General features: G+C 50.1%; 1 pseudogene; it reads right to left on the minus strand.

The window, feature by feature from the left end:
• Positions 1 to 1,081: 1,081 nt before the first annotated feature.
• The window catches only part of LOC123191374 (uncharacterized), a 96,287-nt pseudogene continuing 75,650 nt past the window's right edge, over positions 1,082 to 21,718 (minus strand).

A 21,718-nucleotide genomic window follows, 5' to 3' on the forward strand; every position in this document is an offset into this window, starting at 1 on the left:
TTGCAAGAGAAGTTATTCAGTTTAATTTTAATCGTAGGATCCCAACCATCTTCTAGCTTTCTAGGAATGGAGGCTTCTAACTTAAGTTTCTCCTCCCTAGCTTTGATGAGAGCATTAGTGATATGCTCTGTGAAGGCAAGGTTAAGCGTGCTAGTGCGTGGATCTCTAGACATCTTGTGAAGGAAATCAATAACTTCAGTAAGAGTGCAATTATCAAAATCAAGGTCACTACTATCAAGTAAAGTGGTAGTGGTGTCCTTTAGGCTCACTCGTTCGGTAGTTTCAATGTTCATAGCATCACCATTAATAGGTCCAATGGGACCAGGAGCGCGTTGGGTGCTAAGAGTTTGGGTACTTTCAACAACTTTAATAGTAGCAACAGTGTGGTGGGTAGGAAGGCTCTTAATTCTTTCTTCTTCCTCCCTTTCTCTAGCCCATCTTTCTTTAAGTTTAGCCAACATCCTAATGTTTTCATTAATTTGCACTTGGATAGCATTCATAGGACTGACTGTCCTCTCCTCGAGAGGAGAAGTTTTAATCTTAAGCAATTCTACCTCATGAGCTAAATTGTCTACCTTTGAAGTGAGATCATCAAGTTTGTTTAGTTTCTCTTCTACACTTTTATTAAAAGCTTTTTGTGTAATGATGAAATCTCTAAGCATAGTCTCTAGTTCAGTAGTGGAGTTCTTGGTACTAGGATAAGCATTGTTGTTCCCATAAGAGGTAGAGGGGAACGGTCTAGGATTGCTACCAAAATTACTCCTATAAGCATTGTTATTGAAGTTGTTTCTAGAGACAAAGTTCACATCTACTTGTTCTTGAGCAATCAAAGAATTCAAAGGAACATCACTAGGATCAACAGAAGATTACTTCGAAAGTAGAGACATAATCAAGTCAACTATTTCATTTAGGGAGGAGATCTCCTCGACAGAGTTTACCTTCCTACCTGTTGGAGCGCGTTCGGTGTGCCATTGGGAATAGTTGGTCATCATCTCATCGAGAAGTTTTGTGGCAGCACCAAGTGTAGTTGACATAAAGGTTCCTCCCGCGGCCGAATCTAGCAAGTTCCGCGAGGTAAAGTTCAAGCCTGCATAAAAAGTTTGGATAACCATCCAAGTAGACAAACAGTGAGTAGGGCAGTTCTTGACAAGAGATTTCATGCGTTCCCAAGCTTGGGCAACGTGTTCATTATACATTTGTTTAAAATTCATAATGGTACTTCTCAGTTGGATAATCTTAGCAGGAGGATAGTACTTTCCAATAAAAGCATCTTTGCACTTGTCCCAAGAGTCAATGCTATTTCTAGGCAAAGACTGAAACCAAATCTTAGCTCCTCCTCTTAAGGAGAAAGGAAAAAGCTTAAGCTTAACAATATTACCATCTAGTTCTTGGTACTTTTGCATATCACAGAGCGCAACAAAATTGTTCAAGTGTAAAGCAGCATCATCTCCAGCACCGGAGAATTGGTCTTTCATGACCAAGTTCAATAAAGCAGGTTTAATCTCATAAGAGGATGCTGAAGTGACAGGCGCAGTAATAGGCATGCAAATAAAGTCATCGTTGTTGTGACTAGTGAAGTCACACAACTTGGTGTTCTCAGTGGAACCCGTAGCAGCGAGCAAGCAAGACACTAAAGCAAAAAACTGAAAAGTAAACTAACAAGACTAAAAAAACAAAAGTAAAGGAAAGCGTGCAACTCCCCTATCTCGAAGAGCGGAGTCCCCGACAACGGCGCCAGAAAACACCCTTGATGGCTTCTCGCCCCTCGTTGGTTACCCCAAGTGTAAGGTTTGAGATGCAGCGTAGCGGAAGTTTTCCCTTGGCAAAGATACCAAGGATCGAATCCCCAGAGACTCCAAGTTTCAACGAGAAGGTGTCAATCGCTAACGGCACCGTGGATTAGCAATCGACGTGGACCTGCACACAAAACAAATACCTTCGTCCCCAACGAGTACAGAGAGGTTGTCAATCCCTCCGGCCTTGTAGTTTACAAAGGGTTAAAACGCAAGTGGTAATGGTGATGGATAGTGCTGCGGAAACTAAAAGCGGAAAGTAAAAGCAATGGAAAGTAAATAGCAAAGTGACCAATGATGTGAACATGGACCGGGGCGCCATGACGTTCACTAGTGATGTCTCTCCCAAAAGATGATAAAACAGCTATGCGAGGTAAACAAATTACAGCTGGGCAATTGACAGGATTATGTGCGCAAACCACTGCTAACTATATCGCAAGATTGGTTGAGGTTCAGAGCATGGGCAGTACGCCAAGGTAAGTAGACCGAAATCCATCTGCATCTACTACTAATCATCCACCTTGAGATATCTATCCAGAACATCTCGCTGGTATTAAGTTGCGAGCCCCACCCAAAGTGTAAACTCAAAGCAACAGACAACTGCATTAAAATAACTTTGCGTAAAGTAAACAATCCTTGCGCCCGCGGGCACAAGCACCGATGTTTTCCCCCTTATGGCAACAGCACATCCCCTAGACTCATGTTTCTGTCACTCAAGCTAGTCATCGAGGGGCATGAACCCACAATCGAGCATGACGTTCCCTCTTGGAGTTACAATCTACTACTCGGCCAAAGCAATAAACGGTAACGGAGAACATGCAAGAATTACTCACGAACTAAAATATAAAAGGGATTAATCAAATATATTACTCAAACACAATCTGAACATAATCTCACAGTCCATCGGATCCCAGCAAACTCATCATAGCAACAGCATAAGAATTACATATGTGCCTCAATCATGTAGGGCAGCTCACGAGGACTAATTAGTGAAGCACAAGAACGGGAGGAGAACATCACATAGCTACTGGTCATGGACCCACGGTCCAAGGGAGACTACTCACGCATCATCCGGGAGGCGTCCATGGTGGTGGAGAAGGTCCTGGTGGTGATCCTCCCGTCCGGCAGGGTGCCGGGAAGAGTTCTCCTGGCGCTCCCGATCTTGGAAGCGCGGTGGCGGCGAAATAGAGATGCGATCGTGGAAAAGGGCTCCCGTCCCGAGGGTTTCGAGACGTGCTTTAAATATACGCCAAAGGGTGGCGTCGGAAAGCCTCAGGGGGGCCCAGGCGCCCCCCGGCGCGGCCTAGGGGGGGGGCGCCACCAGGGCGCCTCGGCCCCTGGTGGCCCCCCTCCGGCTGAGCTTCGGGGTTCCGGAAGGTTCCGGAACGCTGATTTTTTATATATTTTTTCCAGAATTTTTCTGACAGTTTTCGTAATGGAAAAACCTGAAATACAAAAACAGCAGAAAACAGAAACTGGCACTGGGGTGCACTGAGTTAATAGGTTAGTCCAAATATGATCAAAATTGTATGGAAGTGTATAAATATCATAGCAATATCACCCAAAAGGGGCATGGAGCAAGCAGAAATTATGGATACGTTTTGGACGTATCAGGGACCGCATCTCGTTTTGCTCTGATGCGTGCCAGGACATCCGCTGCCTGATTATTTTCTCGGGCGATGTGATGGAACTCCAGTCCCTCGAACCGAGCTGATATTTTTAGCACAGCGTTGCGATAAGGTGCCATCTTTGGGTCTTTGGCGTCGAAGTCGCCGTTTATTTGTAATACTGCGAGGTTTGAGTCCCCTCGTACATCTAGGCGTTCGATTGCCATGGATACTGCCATCCGGAGACCATGTAAGAGGGCCTCGTATTCGGCTGCATTATTGGAGTCCGTGTACATAATTTGGAGTACGTATTGGACTGTATCTCCCGTAGGGGACGTCAGAACAACGCCAGCCCCCAGTCCGGCCAACATTTTGGAGCCGTCGAAATGCATGATCCAGTTTGAGTACGTGCCGTACTCTTTAGGGAGTTCGGCCTCTGTCCATTCGGCGACGAAGTCGGCTAGGACTTGTGATTTAATGGCTCGCCGTGGCTTGTAGGTTATATCAAATGGGAGGAGCTCTATGGCCCACTTCGCTATCCGGCCCGTTGCATCGCGGTTGTTAAGAATATCGTTGAGTGGTACTTCCGAGACTACTGTTATAGAACACTCTTGAAAGTAGTGTCGTAGCTTCCGGGATGCCATAAACACCGCGTATGCGATCTTTTGGTAATGCGGGTACCATGATTTGCATGGTGTGAGGACAGTGGACACGTAGTAGACTGGCCTTTGAAGGGGTAGTTTGTGTCCGTCCGCTACCCGTTCGACGACGAGTACTGCGCTGACAAATTGATGAGTTGCGGTGATGTATAAAAGCATGGGTTCGCCGGTATTTGGCGCGGCCAGGACGGGATTTGTTGCCAAGATGACCTTTATTTCCTTGAGTCCGGCCGTGGCTGCGTCCGTCCACTCGAAGTGTTCGGTGCACCTTAAAAGGCGGTAAAGGGGTAGTGCCTTTTCTCCCAAGCAGGAGATGAAGCGGCTTAAGGCCGCCACACATCCGGTAAGTTTCTGAATTTGTTTGAGATCTTTTGGGACATCCAATTGTGACAGAGCCCGGATTTTAGCTGGATTTGCTTCAATTCCTCTACTGGATACAATGAAGCCCAGGAGCTTTCCGGCTGGAACGCCAAAAACACATTTTTCCGGATTGAGCTTGATGTCATATTTTCGTAGGTTGTCGAATGTAAGTCTCAAGTCGTCTGCTAGAGATTCGACGTGTCTTGATTTAACGACCACATCATCTACGTACGCCTCCACTGTTTTGCCGATTTGATTTGCCAGACATGTTTGAATCATGCGCTGATATGTTGCGCCGGCGTTTTTGATCCCGAAGGGCATTGTGTTGAAGCAGAATGGTCCGTACGGCGTGATGAATGCTGTTGCAGCTTGGTATGATTCGGCCATCTTTATTTGATGGTAGCCGGAGTATGCGTCGAGGAAACACAGGGAATCGTGTCCTGCAGTGGCATCGATGATTTGATCAATTCGGGGGAGGGGAAAGGGATCCTTTGGGCAGGCCTTATTAAGGTCTTTGAAGTCGACACACAGGCGCCGGGATTTGTCCTTCTTTGGTACCATTACCAGGTTTGCTAGCCAATCTGGGTGTTTTATATCTCTAATGAATCCGGCTTCCAATAGTTTGGCTAGCTCCTCTCCCATGGCCTGTCTCTTTGGCTCTGAAAAACGCCGAAGGGCTTGTTTGACAGGTTTGAATCCTTTCTGGATATTTAAGCTATGCTCGGCCAGCCTGCGTGGGATTCCTGGCATGTCTGAAGGGTGCCAAGCGAAAATGTCCCAGTTCTCTCGTAGGAACTCGCGCAGTGCGGCGTCTACATCAGGGTTCAGGTGTGCCCCGATGGAGGCTGTTTTATTAGGGTCCGTTGGGTGGACCTGGAATTTGACTATTTCGTCCGCTGGTTTGAAGGATGTGGATTAGGATCTCTTATCGAGTATCACATCATCCCTATTAACCGTGGATCGCAGCGCCGTCAGTTCTTCGGCCGCTAAGGCTTCAGATAGTGCCTCGAGGGCCAATGCGGCTGTCTTGTTTTCGGCGCGGAGTGCTATGTCCGGATCACTAGCGAGAGTGATGATTCCGTTCGGCCCGGGCATCTTAAGCTTCATACACCCGTAATGGGGTATAGCTTGGAAGACTGTGAATGCCTCTCGTCCTAATATAGCGTGATATCCGCTTTTGAACGGGGCCACTTGAAACGTGATTTGTTCGGACCTGTAATTATCTGGAGTGCCGAATACCTCATCCAGTGTGATTTTTTCGGTGTAGCGCGCTTCCTGACTGGGGATTATACCTCTAAAGGTTGTGCTGCTTCGCTCAATGCGGTTCCAGTCTATTTCCATCTTTTGGAGGGTTTCCTCGTATATGAGGTTCAATCCGCTGCCTCCGTCCATGAGTACCTTTGCGAGGCGACAGCCGTCCACTATGGGACTGAGAACCAATGCGGCTGGTGCTCTAGCTGTTCGGAATTTAGGTTCGTCACTCGCGTTGAAGGTGATGGCTGTTTTGCTCCATGGATTTATTGTCGCCACTTGGTGGACTTCGGTGAGGCTGCGAAGTGCTCTTTTTCGCATATTATTTGATGCGAAAGTCTCAGAGATTGTAAGAACGGTACTGGAATTCTCGGGCTGGTTATCTTCGACCTCTGGAATTAGGAGATCTTCGCCAATTTTGGCCACCTGCCGGAGTATCCAACATGCCCTGAGGCTATGTGTTGGTGTTGTGTCCACTGCACTATGAATTTTGCAGGGTCCATCTAGCCACCTTTCTAGTACAGCTCCATGTCCCCTAGAGGGTTTTGATTTTTTGTTTAATCTGGACGTCTTACTGTAGTGCGCCCTTTTGATTCGGACGGGATTGCTATTCAGGGCCGGATTATCCAAAAATTTAATTTCGGTTTTCCAAGCACTTTCCATTGCGCAGTATTTCTGCACTATGGATGCCAAGTCAGCAAAACGTGTAATATTACGGCGGCTTACGGCGTTGAGTATCCCCTTGTCCGTGCAGTTATTGCAGAAAATTGAAATCGCGCCTCCCTCGTGGCAATACTTTATCCTGTGCATAAGCAGGAGGAATCTGGCCCAGTAATGATGTACTGTTTCTTCTGGCCTCTGCTTAACTTGGGAGAGATCGCTTGGGATTGGGCGAGCGGATCCTTTTAGATCTGATATCTCGCCCTGTTTGCTGTTCGGAAGCCGAACAACCTCCGGATTCGAAGATCCGGAGCCTCGGATGTTATCCGGTTTGCCTGGTTTTAAGTTCAGGTCTTGAACTGCACCCTCCCCTCCGTGTATATCCATCGTGGAGGGTTCCGGGATTCGGATGTAACTAGTTCTTAAGATCGATGAGGCGTCGCCGCATTGTGTCTCCGCCACAGCAACATAGTGGGTGGCCTGGGGGGAGTTGATTTCCCTTAGATCGGGTTTAAGCCCAACCTGGTCGTAATTTGTGGCGACCCCCAGGACAGCAATACGATCCAAGAGCTCGTTTACGGAGGAGAGCTCATCCGGATCCAGCTGTTCGGCAGATGCCGGACTCACGTGGAGATTGTTTTCGATGACCCGAGAGGTCATCGTCGGCGCAACGGCCGTTGGGGCGGTCATGAGGAAACCACCCAGCCGGAGGGTCTGGCGGGTAGCCAAAGCTCCCTAAGTGACGGCGCCGTCTTTAAAGACGGGAAAAGGCATCCTTCCTGATCGGGACGGCACAGAGGAACTCTCAATGAAAGCACCAATGTCGGTGTCAAAACCGGCAGATCTCGGGTAGGGGGTCCCAAACTGTGCGTCAAGGTCGAATGGTAACAGGAGTCAAGGGACACTTTGTTTTACCTAGGTTCGGGCCCTCTCGAAGGAGGTAAAACCCTACTCCTGCTTGATTAATATTGATGATATGGTTAGTACAAGAGTAGATCTACCACGAGATCAAGGAGGCTAAACCCTAAAAGCTAGCCTATGGTTACGATCATGAATAATAATCGAGGTCCTACGGACTACAACCCTCCGGTTTATATAGACACCGGATAGGGTTAGGGTTACACAGAGTCGGTTACATTGGTAGGAGATCTTGAATATCCGCACGCCTAGCTTGCCTTCCACGCCAAGGAAAGAACCTTCCGGACACGGGACGAAGTCTTCAATCTTGTATCTTCATAGTCCTGGAGTTCGGCCGAAGGTATAGTTCGGCTAACCGAACACCCCCTAATCCAGGACTCCCTCAGCTGGCCCGCACCCTTGTTAGTCTTTCTTTTGCGTGCCTTCTTCATCTCCTCTAATGGGACCGAGTTCTGCTCACAGACCGCCTTCTTGAGTGTGTTGGGGCTGATAATATTTCGCACCTCGCCTATCTGAGGCTCGGCGAAGTCGGTAGCTGGAGGAGTCTCTTGAGAGCTGAACTGCAGACGACGCCTGTTGCAACTTGGCTTCTCCGTGGTACCAGCTAGATCGCGCACGTCTTTTGTTGGGTTGAGTTCTTGAGAAGGAGGCCCCATGTAGTCGCCACCGTACCCATGATCGGCAAAGTACTGATCGACGTTGCCAAATGTATCGTCGTCGTCGTCGCTCTGATCCTGTGCCATATGCATGTTTGGATCCAGTGGCATAGGGATGTCCGGCACCGTTGCGGCGGTCTTGCCATGGGGCCGACTTGGCGCCGGCACGACTGGCGGTGTTGTCTTTGGGGTGGTGTCCCCCGCCCCCAAACGAATCTGGATCTTCGGCCAAAGCAGGGGCCAGCTCAGGCAGGCGCTGAGGGTCATCACGTCATCATCGTCGGCCCCGACGGGTCGAATCGGAGGTAACAACTCGTCGCAGCCTGGCAGCACCCGAACCAGTTGAACCCTAAACAAGTTGGGTGGCATCTGGGTACCGTGGAACAAGGGGTTGCCCGGTTGAACGATTTTTCCCTTGGCAACATCGACCAACTCGTTGTTCACGAAGTGCAGGAGAGTGCACGGAACGTCGGCGGCGCCCTGCGAAAACATGTAGGGCGTCAGGGATGCCCAGTCAAAGGCAAGGAGATGAAGTCCTCGGTCGAGAGAGGCTTAAATTAGTTACTGTGATGATGGCGTCGAGCTCGGCTAATGTCGAGGCACCGCCAACGGCGGGCGTGCAGTTGACGGAGGGGCCGCTTGCTGCAGAGGTGCCGGCCGGCGTACACCCGGGTGCATTAAGCTCCCGTGCCGGCATCGGAGACACCAATGCCGCCTGCGCCGGAGACACCAATGGCCCCGGCATCGCGTTCGGCGAGTTGCTGGCCGTGAAGCTAGGAATCGGGGGCGGCCCCTGTTGGCTGCCCGCAATCCACGCACTCAACCCCGAGATCAAGGTAGGCACAATGGTGGTGATCGTCGCTCCGAGTTGTTGTTGCATTTGCTCTTGGACAATCTCCGGAATCCGCACCACCTATGCCTTGAGTTCTTGAACCTCGCGCGCCTGGCTTTTCGAGCTGGTCTTTTTCTCCTTTCGCCCACCAGTGTTATAGTATGACGACCATTTTGTCGACAAGCCTTTGTCGGCCACACGACCAGCTGACGTCGGCTTACTGAGCTTCTCATTGTTCTTCATTACATTCAACGCCCTATTTAGAGTTGTGTCCCAAGGGTTGCTCTTAGTCGACCCTGCGCTACTGCTTTTAGTCGCCTGCGGAAGGAATGTGAACCATTTAGAAATTTGGCTTCATTAATTAGAATGCAACCATATGGAGCTAATTACGCGGGGGTGTATTCCTTACCAGAACAAGCTCAACCGCCCTGGTCTTCGGATCCGTGGTAAGCTCCTTTGTTTTCGGGTCCTTCTTGTACCGGGCCCTGACAAAGTTCCTGGTCTGCTTGTCACCGTATTTATCGAAGAGGGGCGGTAGGCCTTGCTCGACACGGTCCGCCTCCTCCTTGTCCCATATAGGCTCCGCCACTCTGTAACCGCCGGGACCGAGTGTGTGTTCCCCTAAGTTCAGCTCCTGCATTTCTTTCCCCCACTGACTTGATTCAGAGTTTGCGGTGCTCGAGCAATTGATCTTGAAGTCGTTGTAGTCATCTTCGGTGATCGAAGGATTTTTCTCCTTGATCTTCTCATAACTCTCACCTTTCTCGATCATTCTCTTCACATTGCTTTTCCAAGTAGACAGGGCCTTCCTCATCTTCGTGAGGGCAGCATTGTTCACTTTATTCCCTTTGAGGCTTGTGTTTTCAAATTCAGCGGGGAACTTGTATCGTTCGTGCAGCTTCGTGAAGAGGAGGTTGCACAAATTCCCTCGGTCAGGATGCCACAGGTTCTCGGTGTTGATCGAGACGGTGCTCCGGAGAATGCACCCGAGCTGAAGCGAGTACCCCTTGACTATTCGTTCGGGCGCCGTTGGATTCCCGACGGAGTCCACTTCAGTAACTTCCTCCTTGAGGGTGCGGAGCACGGTCGGGCGCCAGTCCTTTCGTTGCCTCTTCGGTTGGCTGCCATCTATGCATGCGCTGCCATCATCAGTGGTGGCATCCTCGGCGGCACCATCAGTGGTGGCATCAGTGGGGTCATCCTCGGCGGCACCATCAGTGGCTCAGGATCGGTGGGGAAGGCGGCGTCCTCATACAAGTGAGGTTATTCCTCCATCTCCTGGGACAGCTCCCAGAAAGCCTTGCCGCCCGAACCCCCGGCCTCATCGTTGTTGGCCATGTTTCTCTCTAAATAGGAACAAAGTTTGGTCAAAAAGTTCGTTATTGTCAAGGAACAAGATCATGGTCTCATCATTTAGGGTTTGTCGACACCGAGGCGTCCTAAAAGCTAAGCTTTTATCATTCAGGGTTTTTCGACGCCGAGGCACCCTAAAAGCCTAAGCTTTCATCATTTCGGTTTTTATCGACACCGAGGCACCCTAAAAGCCAAGGTTGTATAATTAATGGTTTGTCGACACCGAGGCATCCTAAAAGCTAAGCTGGGAAGGAGAATTCTAAGTTGAGCCTAATCACTTGGCTCTATTGCCGCCTATGCTTTAATGCAGCTAGAATAAAGGGGCACTTGATCCTACTTAATTAACTACTAAGATACCCCGGCCCATGCATTAGTCACAAGTACCCCATATGTCCTATTTTTAGCAAAGTCATGCTAAAATTCACGGAAAATTTCAGCATGACCTTTGCTGAAAATAGGACATATGGAGTACCCGAATTTGCCGGAACGTAAGTTAATCGACATTCCAGCAAACTCAAGGGCCTCTCGGGTGGACAAGGCAAAAAAGGCCTCCATCACAACATGGAAAATACATTGGCATGTAAAGAGGTGAAACAATATATGCATCTCCAAGTAGTATCATTCAACATTTTGGACAAACCACTACAAGCAATACCGGATCAGATACAAGAAGAATGTGAGAAAACAACAATCCCATGGCCTGGACAGGACCATGGTATGGATCCTGAAAAGTAGACAATCTGCAACATGAGACACTGAAAACAATTGCTACCAATGAATCTACACTTTTATAAGAAAATAAATCAGAAACTTAGTCTGGCATCATTAGGCAGCCACCATTAGTTATTCCGTTATGTTAAAGCAGAAATAGAAAAAATAGACTGAAAACACTAAAATCAGAAACTTAGTGCATGATACAGATGCAAAGTAGGTTCAAAGACAAATGAAGACCATATGGTAAGTACAGCAAGCGAAATAGGATCACGAACTAATAGCTGAATGAAAGGCATATATATGACAGGCATATTTTCCGGCTACAAAGTGTTGTGGCAAATATGCCAGGCACCACAATGTGATCACACAAACAAAATAGCCTCAAACCAGTTATTCTCGCATGATAATATGAAAATGCATATGGCACTTCCAAATTATACTATCCATATTTCGGTATAATGTCATTATTCCATACAGCAGGCAGCACTGTCACCACAAATCAGTTATTCTAGCATAATATAAATACGCAGAACAGAAGCAACAATTTACATTTCTGCATACGGCGTTGCCAATTTTTTTCTATCCATGTTTCAATTTGATGCCATCACTACATTCAGCAAGCAGCTTTGTAACAAAAAGAAATTCTAGGCGCAAATTTCTTCAAAATGAAATTTAATTAGTGAAACTGTCACACATTTCTTCACAATGAAAATGAAGCAGCAGGTGAACAAGTACAGGATTCATAGACTTGAGTGGCTTGGTATTTGGGTACCTGGCCGATGATGACGGCTTTGACGTTGTGGAAGGGGGTGGTGTGGAGCGCGTGGAAGACGAGGTGGGGCGGCGGGTAGACGGGCACCTTGGCGTGCAGGCGCTCGTGGGCGACGAAGCGGCAGAGGTCGAGCGCGTAGGGCTTGCGCAGCTCCCCGGACAGCGCCTCCAGCCACGTCTCCTCCACGAGCAGCTCCTCCAGCTTCGCAACGCCGCCGGCCGCTAGATGCGAACCCCCCAGCAGTTCAGCTAGAACCCTAGCCAGGGTCCGGGGAGCGGGGGCGTGGAGAAAGAGGGTACCTTTGGACTCGGCGAGGCGGAGGTTGCACCGCGCGCGGGCGAGGCGTCGAGGCGGCGTCGGGGCGTCGAGGCGGCGTCGAGGAGTCGAGGCGGCGTCGGGGAGAGGAGAGGGGAAGGGGATCGAGGGCGAGGGCGAGGGAGAGAGAGGGGATTGGTTTGGTCCGGGGAGGAAATATGGATGGGGGCGGCACAATACTAATGGCGCACCACCCCTCGGTGCGCCATAAGTACATCCATACTAATGGCGCACCTCACCCTGGTGCGCCATTAGTATTTTTTTCTTATTTCAACTCGAGCCAACAGGTTATCTTCCACCTGACCTGATCCACATCAAGTTCCCTCTACTAGCTTGACTGGTCAGTAGCCAATTCTCACACCAGGAGGTCTTGGGTTCGATTCCCAGGCTCCACAATTTTTTTTATGCATTTAAAATGTTGTTTGATACTTATTTGTGTTTAAATACGTTCAAACTTTTTTAAATCATAACAGTAATATTTTTTTATAAGACAGTAATAATTTTGTAAAAAATATCATCAAACAGTAATGCCGGTGGAGCGGGGGAGGGTGCGGGGCGTGCGGGGGGTCGGCGGCGACGGTTGAGTAGGGGAGGGGTCGGCGGCGGTGGTTGAGTAGGGGAATCGAGGGTGCGGGGGGTCGGCGGCGGAAACCGGTGGACCGGAGGGTGCTCGGCAGCGAGGGGGACCGGATCTGGCGAGGTGGGATAGCGATCGAGATGGAGGGGGATCGAGATCGAGTGTCCATGAAATTTAAAATTATTCATGATAGTTCAAAAAGTGCCCATGAACTACAATCGAGAAATGAAGGCTATGATTTAAATACAATCAATCTTAGCTAGCTATCTGTTCACAATCTTCTTGCCCTTCTTTTTCGCAAATGGAGTTCTTCTATGGAACAGACGTCCTTTAGGTAGGGTGGTCCTGCTTCTTCTTGTGGTGTATGCTGCTACTTCATCGTCGTCGTCATGTCCGATCCTTGGGTCGTCGTACTTGTCAAAGTCTTGCTGAGGGAGTCCTAGATTAGGGGGTGTTCGGATAGCCGGACTATACCCTCAGCCGGACTCCAGGACTATGAAGATACAAGATTGAAGACTTCGTCCCGTGTCCGGAAGGATCTTTTCTTGGCGTGGAAGGCAAGCTAGGCGTGCGGATATTCAAGATCTCCTACCATTGTAACTGACTCTGTGTAACCCTAACCCTATCCGGTGTCTATATAAACCGGAGGGTTGTAGTCCGTAGGACAACCATCATTATTCATCATCATACCCATAAGCTAGCTTCTAGGGTTTAGCCTCCTTGATCTCGTGGTGGATCTACTCTTGTACTACCCATATCATCAATATTAATCTAGCAGGAGTAGGGTTTGACCTCCATCGAGAGGGCCCGAACCTGGGTAAAATAAAGTGTCCCTTGTCTCCTGTTACCATACGACCTTGACGCACAGTTCGGGACCCCCTACCCAAGATCCGCCGGTTTTGACACCGACATTGGTGCTTTCATTGAAAGTTCCTCTGTGCCGTCGCAATCAGGAAGGATGCCTTTTCCCGTCTTTAAAGACGGCACCGTCACTGAGGGAGCCTTGGGGGTCGCCACAACTTACAACAAGGTTGGGCTTAAACCCGATCTAAGGGAAATCAACTCCCCCCAAGCCACCCACCATGTTGCGGTGGTGGAGACACAATGTGGCGACCCTTCATCGATCTTAAGGACCAATTACGTCCGAATTCCGGAACCCTCCATGCCGGATATCCACGGAGGGGAGGATGCAATTCAAGACCTGAACTTTGAATCAGGCAAACCGGATAACATCCAAGGCTCCGGGTCTCAGGATCCGGAGGTTGTTCGGCTTCCGAACAGTAAACCGGGCGAAGTATCAGATTTAACGAGCTTCGCCCGCCCGATCGTAAGCGATCTCTCCCAGGTCAGGAAGATGCCAGAAGAAACAGTACATCATTACTGGGCCAGATTCCTCCTGCTCATGAACAGGATAAAGGACTGCCACGAGGGAGACGCGATTTCAATTTTCTGCAATAACTGCACGGACAGGGGGATACTCAACGCCGTAAGTCGCCGCAATATTACGCGTTTTGCTGACTTGGCGTCCATAGTGCAAAAATACTGTGCGATGGAAAGTGCTTGGAAAACCGAAATTAAATTTTGGGATAATCCGGCCCTGAATAGCAATCCCGTCCGAATCAAAAGGGTGCACTACAGTAAGACGTCCGGATTAAACAAAAAATCAAAACCCTCTAGGGGACATGGAACCGTACTAGAAAGGTGGCTGGATGGACCCTGCAAGATTCATAGTGCAGAGGACGCCGCACCAACACACAGCCTCAGGGCATGTTCGATACTCCGGCAGGTGGCCAAAATTGGCCAAGACCTCCTAATTCCAGAGGTCGAAGGGAACCAGCCCGAAAATTTCAGTACCGTTCTTACAATCTCTGAGACTTTCACATCAAATAATATGCGAAAAAAGCGCACTTCGCAGCCTCACCAAAAACTACCAAGTAGCGACAATAAATCCATGGAGCAATACCGCCATCACCTTCAGCGCGAGCGATGAACCTAAATTCCGAACAGCCAGAGCACCAGCCGCATTGGTTCTCAGTCCCATAGTGGACGGCTGCCGCCTCGCAACGGTACTTATGGACGGAGGCAGCGGATTGAACCTCATCTACGAGGAAACCATTCAAAAGACGGAAATAGACTGGAACCGCATTGAACGAAGCAGGACAACCTTTAGAGGTATAATCCCCAGTCAGGAAGCGCGCTGCACCGGAAAGATCACACTGGATGTGGTATTCGGCACCCCGGATAATTACAGGTCCGAACAAATCACGTTCCAAGTGGCCCCATTCAAAAGTGGATATCACGCTATATTAGGACGAGAGGCATTCACAGTCTTCCAATCTATACCCCATTACGGGTACATGAAGCTTAAGATGCCTGGGCCGAATGGAATCATCACTCTCGCTAGTGATCCGGACATTGCACTCCGCGCCGAAAACAAGACAACCGCATTAGCCCTCGAGGCACTATCTGAAGCCTTAGCGGCCGAAGAACTGACGGCGCTGCGATCCACGGTTAATAGGGATGATGTGATACTCGATAAGAGATCCAAATCCACATCCTTCAAACCAGCGGACGAAATAGTCAAATTCCAGGTCCACCCAACGGACCCTAATAAAACATCCTCCATCGGGGCACAGTTGAACCCTGATGTAGATGCCGCACTGCGCGAGTTCCTACGAGAGAACTGGGACATTTTCGCCTGGCACCCTTCAGATATGCCAGGAATCCCACGCAGGCTGGCCGAGCACAGCTTAAATATCCAGAAAGGATTCAAACCTGTCAAACAAGCCCTTCGGCGTTTTTCAGAGCCAAAGAGACAGGCCATGGGAGAGGAGCTAGCCAAACTATTGGAAGCCGGATTCATTAGAGATATAAAACACCCAGATTGGCTAGCAAACCTGGTAATGGTACCAAAGAATGACAAATCCTGGCGCCTGTGTGTCGACTTCAAAGACCTTAATAAGGCCTGCCCAAAGGATCCCTTCCCCCTCCCCTGAATTGATCAAATCATCGATACCACTGCCGGACACGATTCCCTGTGTTTCCTTGACGCATACTCCGGCTACCATCAAATAAAGATGGCCGAATCCGACCAAGCTGCAACAGCATTCATCACGCCGTACGGCCCATTCTGCTTCAACACAATGCCCTTCGGGCTCAAAAACGCCGGCGCAACATATCAGCGCATGATTCAAACATGTCTGGCAAATCAGATCGGCAAAAAAGTGGAGGCGTATGTAGATGACGTGGTCGTTCAATCAAGACACGTCGAATCTCTAGTAGACGACTTGAGACTTACATTCGACAACCTGCGAAAATATGACATCAAGCTCAATCCGGAAAAATGTGTTTTCAGCGTTCCAGCCGGAAAGCTCCTGGGCTTCATCGTATCCGGCAGAGGAATTGAAGCAAATCCATCTAAAATCCAGGCTCTGCCACAATTGGTTGTCCCAAAAGATCTCAAACAAATTCAGAAACTCACCGGATGCGTGGCAGCCTTAAGCCGCTTCATCTCCCATTTGGGAGAGAAGGCACTACCCCTTTACCGCCTCTTAAGGCGCACCGAACACTTCAAATGGACGGACGCAGCCACGGCCGGAATCGAGGAAATAAAGGCCATATTGGCAACAAACCCCGTCCTAGCCGCGCCGAATCCCGCCAAACCCATGCTGTTATACATTGCCGCAAGTCATCAAGTTGTTAGCGCAGTACTAGTCGTGGAACGGGTATCGGACGGACACAAATTTCCCCTTCAAAGGCCGGTTTACTACGTGTCCACTGTCCTCACACCATGCAAATCACGGTATCCGCATTACCAAAAGATCGCATACGCGGTGTTTATGGCATCCTGGAAGCTACGACACTACTTTCAAGAGTGTTCTATAACAGTAGCCTCGGAAGTACCACTCAACGATATTCTTAACAACCGCGATGCAACGTGCCGGATAGCAAAATGGGCCATAGAGCTCCTCCCATTCGATATAACCTACAAACCACGGCGAGCCATTAAATCACAAGTCCTAGCCGACTTCGTCGCCGAATGGACAGAGGCCGAACTCCCTAAAGAGTACGGCACATACTCAAACTGGATCATGCATTTTGACGGCTCCAAAATGTTGGCCGGACTAGGGGCTGGCGTTGTTCTGACGTCCCCTACGGGAGATACAGTCCAATATGTACTTCAAATCATGTACACGGACTCCAACAATGCGGCCGAATACGAGGCCCTTCTACATGGCCTCCGGATGGTCGTATCTATGGGCATTCAACGCCTGGAAGTACGCGGGGATTCAAACCTTGCGATATCCCAAATAAATGGCGACTTCGACGCCAAAGACCCAAAGATGGCAGCTTATCGCAACGCCGTACTAAAAATGTCAGCTCGGTTCGAGGGACTGGAGTTCCACCACATCGCCAGAGAAAATAATCAGGCAGCGGACGTCCTGGCACGCATCGGAGCAAAACAAGATGCGGTCCCCCCCCAACATCTTCCTAGAAAGATTATTCAAACCATCCGTAACATGGGAAGGGGAACCCTCTATCGGTGTACTAAAGTAGGGGTACCTCAGTACCCCGAACTTGTGCACGGGCAGTCGCAGCACCCCGCGGCAAGGCTTGCCAGGGGAACGCCAAGACCCTCCACGGTCCCCTTCTGGACCGTTCAAGAACAAAGTACCGGGCCGAAGAGACAAGACCCCGGCAAGAGGAGCTTGCCGGGACAACCAGCTGAAGAACAAAGACCCCGGCAAGAGGAGCTTGCCGGGAAGGCCAACCAAGGCATCTCAAGAAAGCTCACCGCGACGCGCCACGTGTCCCGGCCAGGCCTGGCGAGCGGCAAGATCCCAGGCGCGGCAAGACAGCCACCGCGGCAAGCCACTTGCCGCGGCAAGTCACCACCTCGGGCCTGCGCTCCAGCTCACCCACCCACGCGTCACTCTAGGGCTCTCCCAGAGGCACGTGGCAGGGCACTACGCAGCCGGAGGCATGCGGTGGCTTGCGACGCTGACAAGATTGCCATCGTGGCAAACGGGGGCGCCCCTAATGGTCCACTTCGGCACTGTTCGGGCGACCCAGACGGGCATTTAATGCCCTTGTCCCCTGCCGTCAGAGTTACGTGCGATAGTACTGTGCAGCCACTGTACGCACAGTTCTTTACCATTTTTACCCTCATCTGCGCTGCCACCTGTGGGTGACCCCTTGTGCATATAAAAGGAGGCCCATGCGCACGTAGAGAGGGAGGAATAACCCAGTGGACATCCATCAACGTCCAGCTCCAAGCTTACTGTAGCATCTTGTATTCTCAAGAAAGAACCCAATACAATCAGACAAGCAGCAGTAGGGTTTTACGCATCCGTGCGGCCCGAAGCTGGGTAAAATCGTTTGTGTGTGTGTCGCCTCGATCCGCTCTTCGCGCAGCCTCCGCCCCCCGCCGAACCGAGAAGGGGCTCCGTCCCCATAGGTGTTCGACGAGGCCGATTTCCCCCGACACCCTCGGAAAACAGCCCGGACATAACCGCACAACCCGACGCCGAACAATCAGACATAGGCGGTGGCCCTGCCACCGAAATCACACCCTCCGCCTACGCGATCATGGCGGTCATCGCCCCGTGGACGGAACCATTCCTAGCCTACCTTACCAGGCAAGAACTCCCTGAGGACCAGAATGAGGCACGCTGCATAGTGCGGCGATCTAAAGCCTATAAAATCCACGAGGGAGAGCTATATAAGAAAAGCACTACAGGAGTCCTTCAAAGGTGTATCTCCGAAGAAGAAGGGCGGAGTCTGTTGGCTGAAATTCATGCCGGACTCGGTGGCCACCACGCCACAGCTCGGTCCCTTGTAAGCAAGGCTTTCCGTACGGGCTTCTATTGGCCGACGGCACGTGTAGACGCTCAGGACCTGGTCAAACGATGCGTCGGTTGCCAGCTTTTTGCCAACCAAAGCCATATGCCACCCAACACCCTCCGAACTATCCCCATCACTTGGCCTTTTGCGGTCTGGGGGCTTGATATGGTGGGACCCCTTAAAGGCGGAACCCACAAGAAAAAATACTTATTGGTCATGGTGGACAAATTCACCAAATGGATGGAAGCCAAGCCTGTCAAGACGGCTGAATCCGGACCTGTGATAGACTTCATATCTAGGGTCGTACACCGTTATGGTGTCCCCCACAGCATTATCACCGATAACGGCACAAACTTGACGTCTGATGAAGTAAAACTGTGGTGTAAAAACATGGGCATTAAGCTCGACTATGCTTCTGTCTACCACCCACAAACTAACGGTCAGGTCGAACGTGCAAATGGTCTCATTATGAGCTGCATCAAACCCAGACTAGTGCGGTCCCTCAAGGAATCTAATATGCACTGGGTAGAGGAGCTGGACTCCGTACTCTGGGGGCTGCGAACCACGCCAAATCGTACCACCGGTTTCACACCATTCTTTATGGTGTACGGCGCGGAGGCGGTTCTGCCCTGCGACATAATTCATGACTCACCTCGAGTGCGCATGTACGAAGAAAGAGAAGCCAAACTCGATCAGCTGGACGACTTGGATGCTCTGGAGGAGGAGCGAGACGTGGCTAAATCCCGTTCCGCATTCTATCAACAGCAAGCTCGAAGATATCAAAGCAGAGAAGTACGGGCCAAATATTACAATGTTGGTGAACTAGTTCTACGCCTGCCGGATAAACAAAAGAATAAACTCAAGCCCAAATGGGAAGGTCCATTCATAATCGACCAAGTCCTAACTGGTGGAGCGTACCGCCTGCGAGATGCGTCGGATATCTGACTCGAGCCAAATCCATGGAACGCAACGCGTCTCCGAAGATTCTACGCCTAGCGCCGGACTCTGTGTTTGTCTCCTTCCTCTATTCATTATTTACATTCATACATCTTTCTTTACTTTATCTTTTGCTCTTTTCTTTTCTAGCCCTTAACGGCTCATTAAGTGACGCACTTTCCGCGCTCCTTAAACCTGGGGGCTTCTTTAACAGAAGCTTGTCTATATGGGTTTCACACCCAACGCATGCGTCAGACTTCCGCATGCACCTTTTCTTCGCCATTATATGCATCGATATGACTTAAGTTTTGGCCAAGCTGGGTTGCCTGGCTCCTGTGCTTACCCCTACGTTCCCGATTGTTCGCCTAGGAGGTAAAGGGAGCACCTCTGCGATTGTTACTGCCGGATAAGCCGGATGTGTACCACAGACTAGGTGAAGCCGAAAGCTAGCGTTCTTAAGGGAATATTCGGTCGGCGAACTAAAGAAGAAGCTTTTAATTTTTTTTACATGCCCCCAGATGATTTTCTGCATTTGCAGTCCGGACGTGCACCTTAGGGCACGCCACCCCAGCGAAAGGAACCCTTAACGGAACTATTCTCTCTGGAAGATGTTTCTTACTAACCATGTAATATAACATAACTAGTTGGGCACTTGTCTGATAAAGCACTAATGACCCCTACGCCTGGTCTCCATGCATACCCCGGCTCTTATATAGCCGTTATGGTATTCGGACACACTCCGGACCGTCAGGTCCCGAGGTCGAAGCGAAAAGGTCGGCAATGACAAACGATCTACAATCCGACTAGAAGGCACTACACATGTCAATTATAAATTACATAGTCATCCTGCCTAATCATATTCCTCCTCTATACCATCTTACAGGCTGTCTAATTTACAGTCCTGCTGGGAATATTTGGTGGCTAGCTCCACCTGTCCATACACTGGTCCGACCTCGGCCATATGATTGGGGTCAGACATCGTAAAGCGAGTCTTGACCATGGCCCAGGCCTCCCTCGCGCCTTGTCGGCAGGCTGATATCTTCCACAAACGGAAGCTCCGCCGAGCTCCCTTCAGCTTCTCCGCGAGCTCTCCAAGGTCCTCGGACCTGGAGTGGGCAGGCCATAAGGCTTGGACAACCCCTTGCATTGCCTGCCGAACTCGTTCGTGAAGTTGCAGGAGATCGGGGAGAAGGTCACCCGTGGAACCGGGCATCTTCCCTGCAGGACGACCTGTGAGCATACCTACAGACAGTACTCTGTTATTTGACTTGCTCGCCGAACTCTTTTTCTTTCGAAAGGATCGTTCAAGCACTTACTAAATATGCCGCGTCGAAGTCGCTGATTCTCCTTTGTGGAGTTCGACAGCTGGCCACGAACGTCTCTCAGTTCGACATCCAGCTTGGTGTTGGCATCCTAAAGATCATTCTTCTCTTGCCTCACCCTTGTCAACATACTCTCGCCAGCCTTTAACTGGCGTATGAGTTGTTGTCTATCCGGATCAAGTCCGGCAACATTTGCAACATTAATTGTCAGATTGACATACAAGCCGCACAATACTACTCTCGAAGTATATCATACCTGAGGGGGTCCCTTTGGGCTCCCCTGTTGCGGCTAGTGCGGCCTCTAGTTGGGCCTTGCACTTTTCCAGCTCCGGGGACAGCGCAGTGTTCTTCTCTGTAAGAACCTGCATATGATCCTTAAATCAGTTACTTTAACTGTTTCAGGTCTCGGGGGCTACTGGTATACATATATAATTAAGCCAAAATTTTCTTACCCGCATGTCTTTCACATACTGCTCTGTGGCTCTGGCTAAACCATCTTGAGCGGCACGAAGATACGCATCTCCCGAATTAAAGGCATCTAAAGCCTCTTGGGAGAAACAAGCGTCGCGCAGAACTGTCCGGCGACGCCTATGTTTCAGGGCGCTCTCCACTTCTGAATTAGTGGCAGAAAGCCGGTCCGCATCCTCTGTCGGAGGAGCGTCCGGCGCAAGCCTGGTTTTCGTCCCCGCTTCGGGACCAGACGTTGGAGCCTGGCTGTTAGAGGCGCGGTTGGCGGCTCCTCCGAATATAGTCGGGCGAGGCCTCTTCGTCCTGAAAAATAGTACGGATGTTAACATGCCTTGACAGAATGACACCAGGGAGACGAAGGGCGCGTTTTACCTTTGTGCCGGATTTTCAGTCCGGACTCCATTTCTTTTTACCCCACGGGGCCTGGTGGCTCCTCGTTGGCCAGCCGCCGCAGGTTCGGCCTCCCTCCTCGGAAATCTCCCCTGTAAATATGGTTGTCATCAGAAACGCCGAAATATGTTGGGACGGAATCTCTCTTGAGAGGATAAACACTCCGGTTTCTGTTACCTGGGAGGCCGGGATTAACCCAGGGTAGTCAGCCATAATGGCTACCAAGGTATTGACCTTGCTCAACTGATGAAACACCCCGTCGATAAGCTCCACTGCTATGTCTGGATCTTC

Source organism: Triticum aestivum, chromosome 2A (assembly GCF_018294505.1).
Source record: "Triticum aestivum cultivar Chinese Spring chromosome 2A, IWGSC CS RefSeq v2.1, whole genome shotgun sequence".
In the NCBI taxonomy this organism is placed as follows: domain Eukaryota; kingdom Viridiplantae; phylum Streptophyta; class Magnoliopsida; order Poales; family Poaceae; genus Triticum; species Triticum aestivum.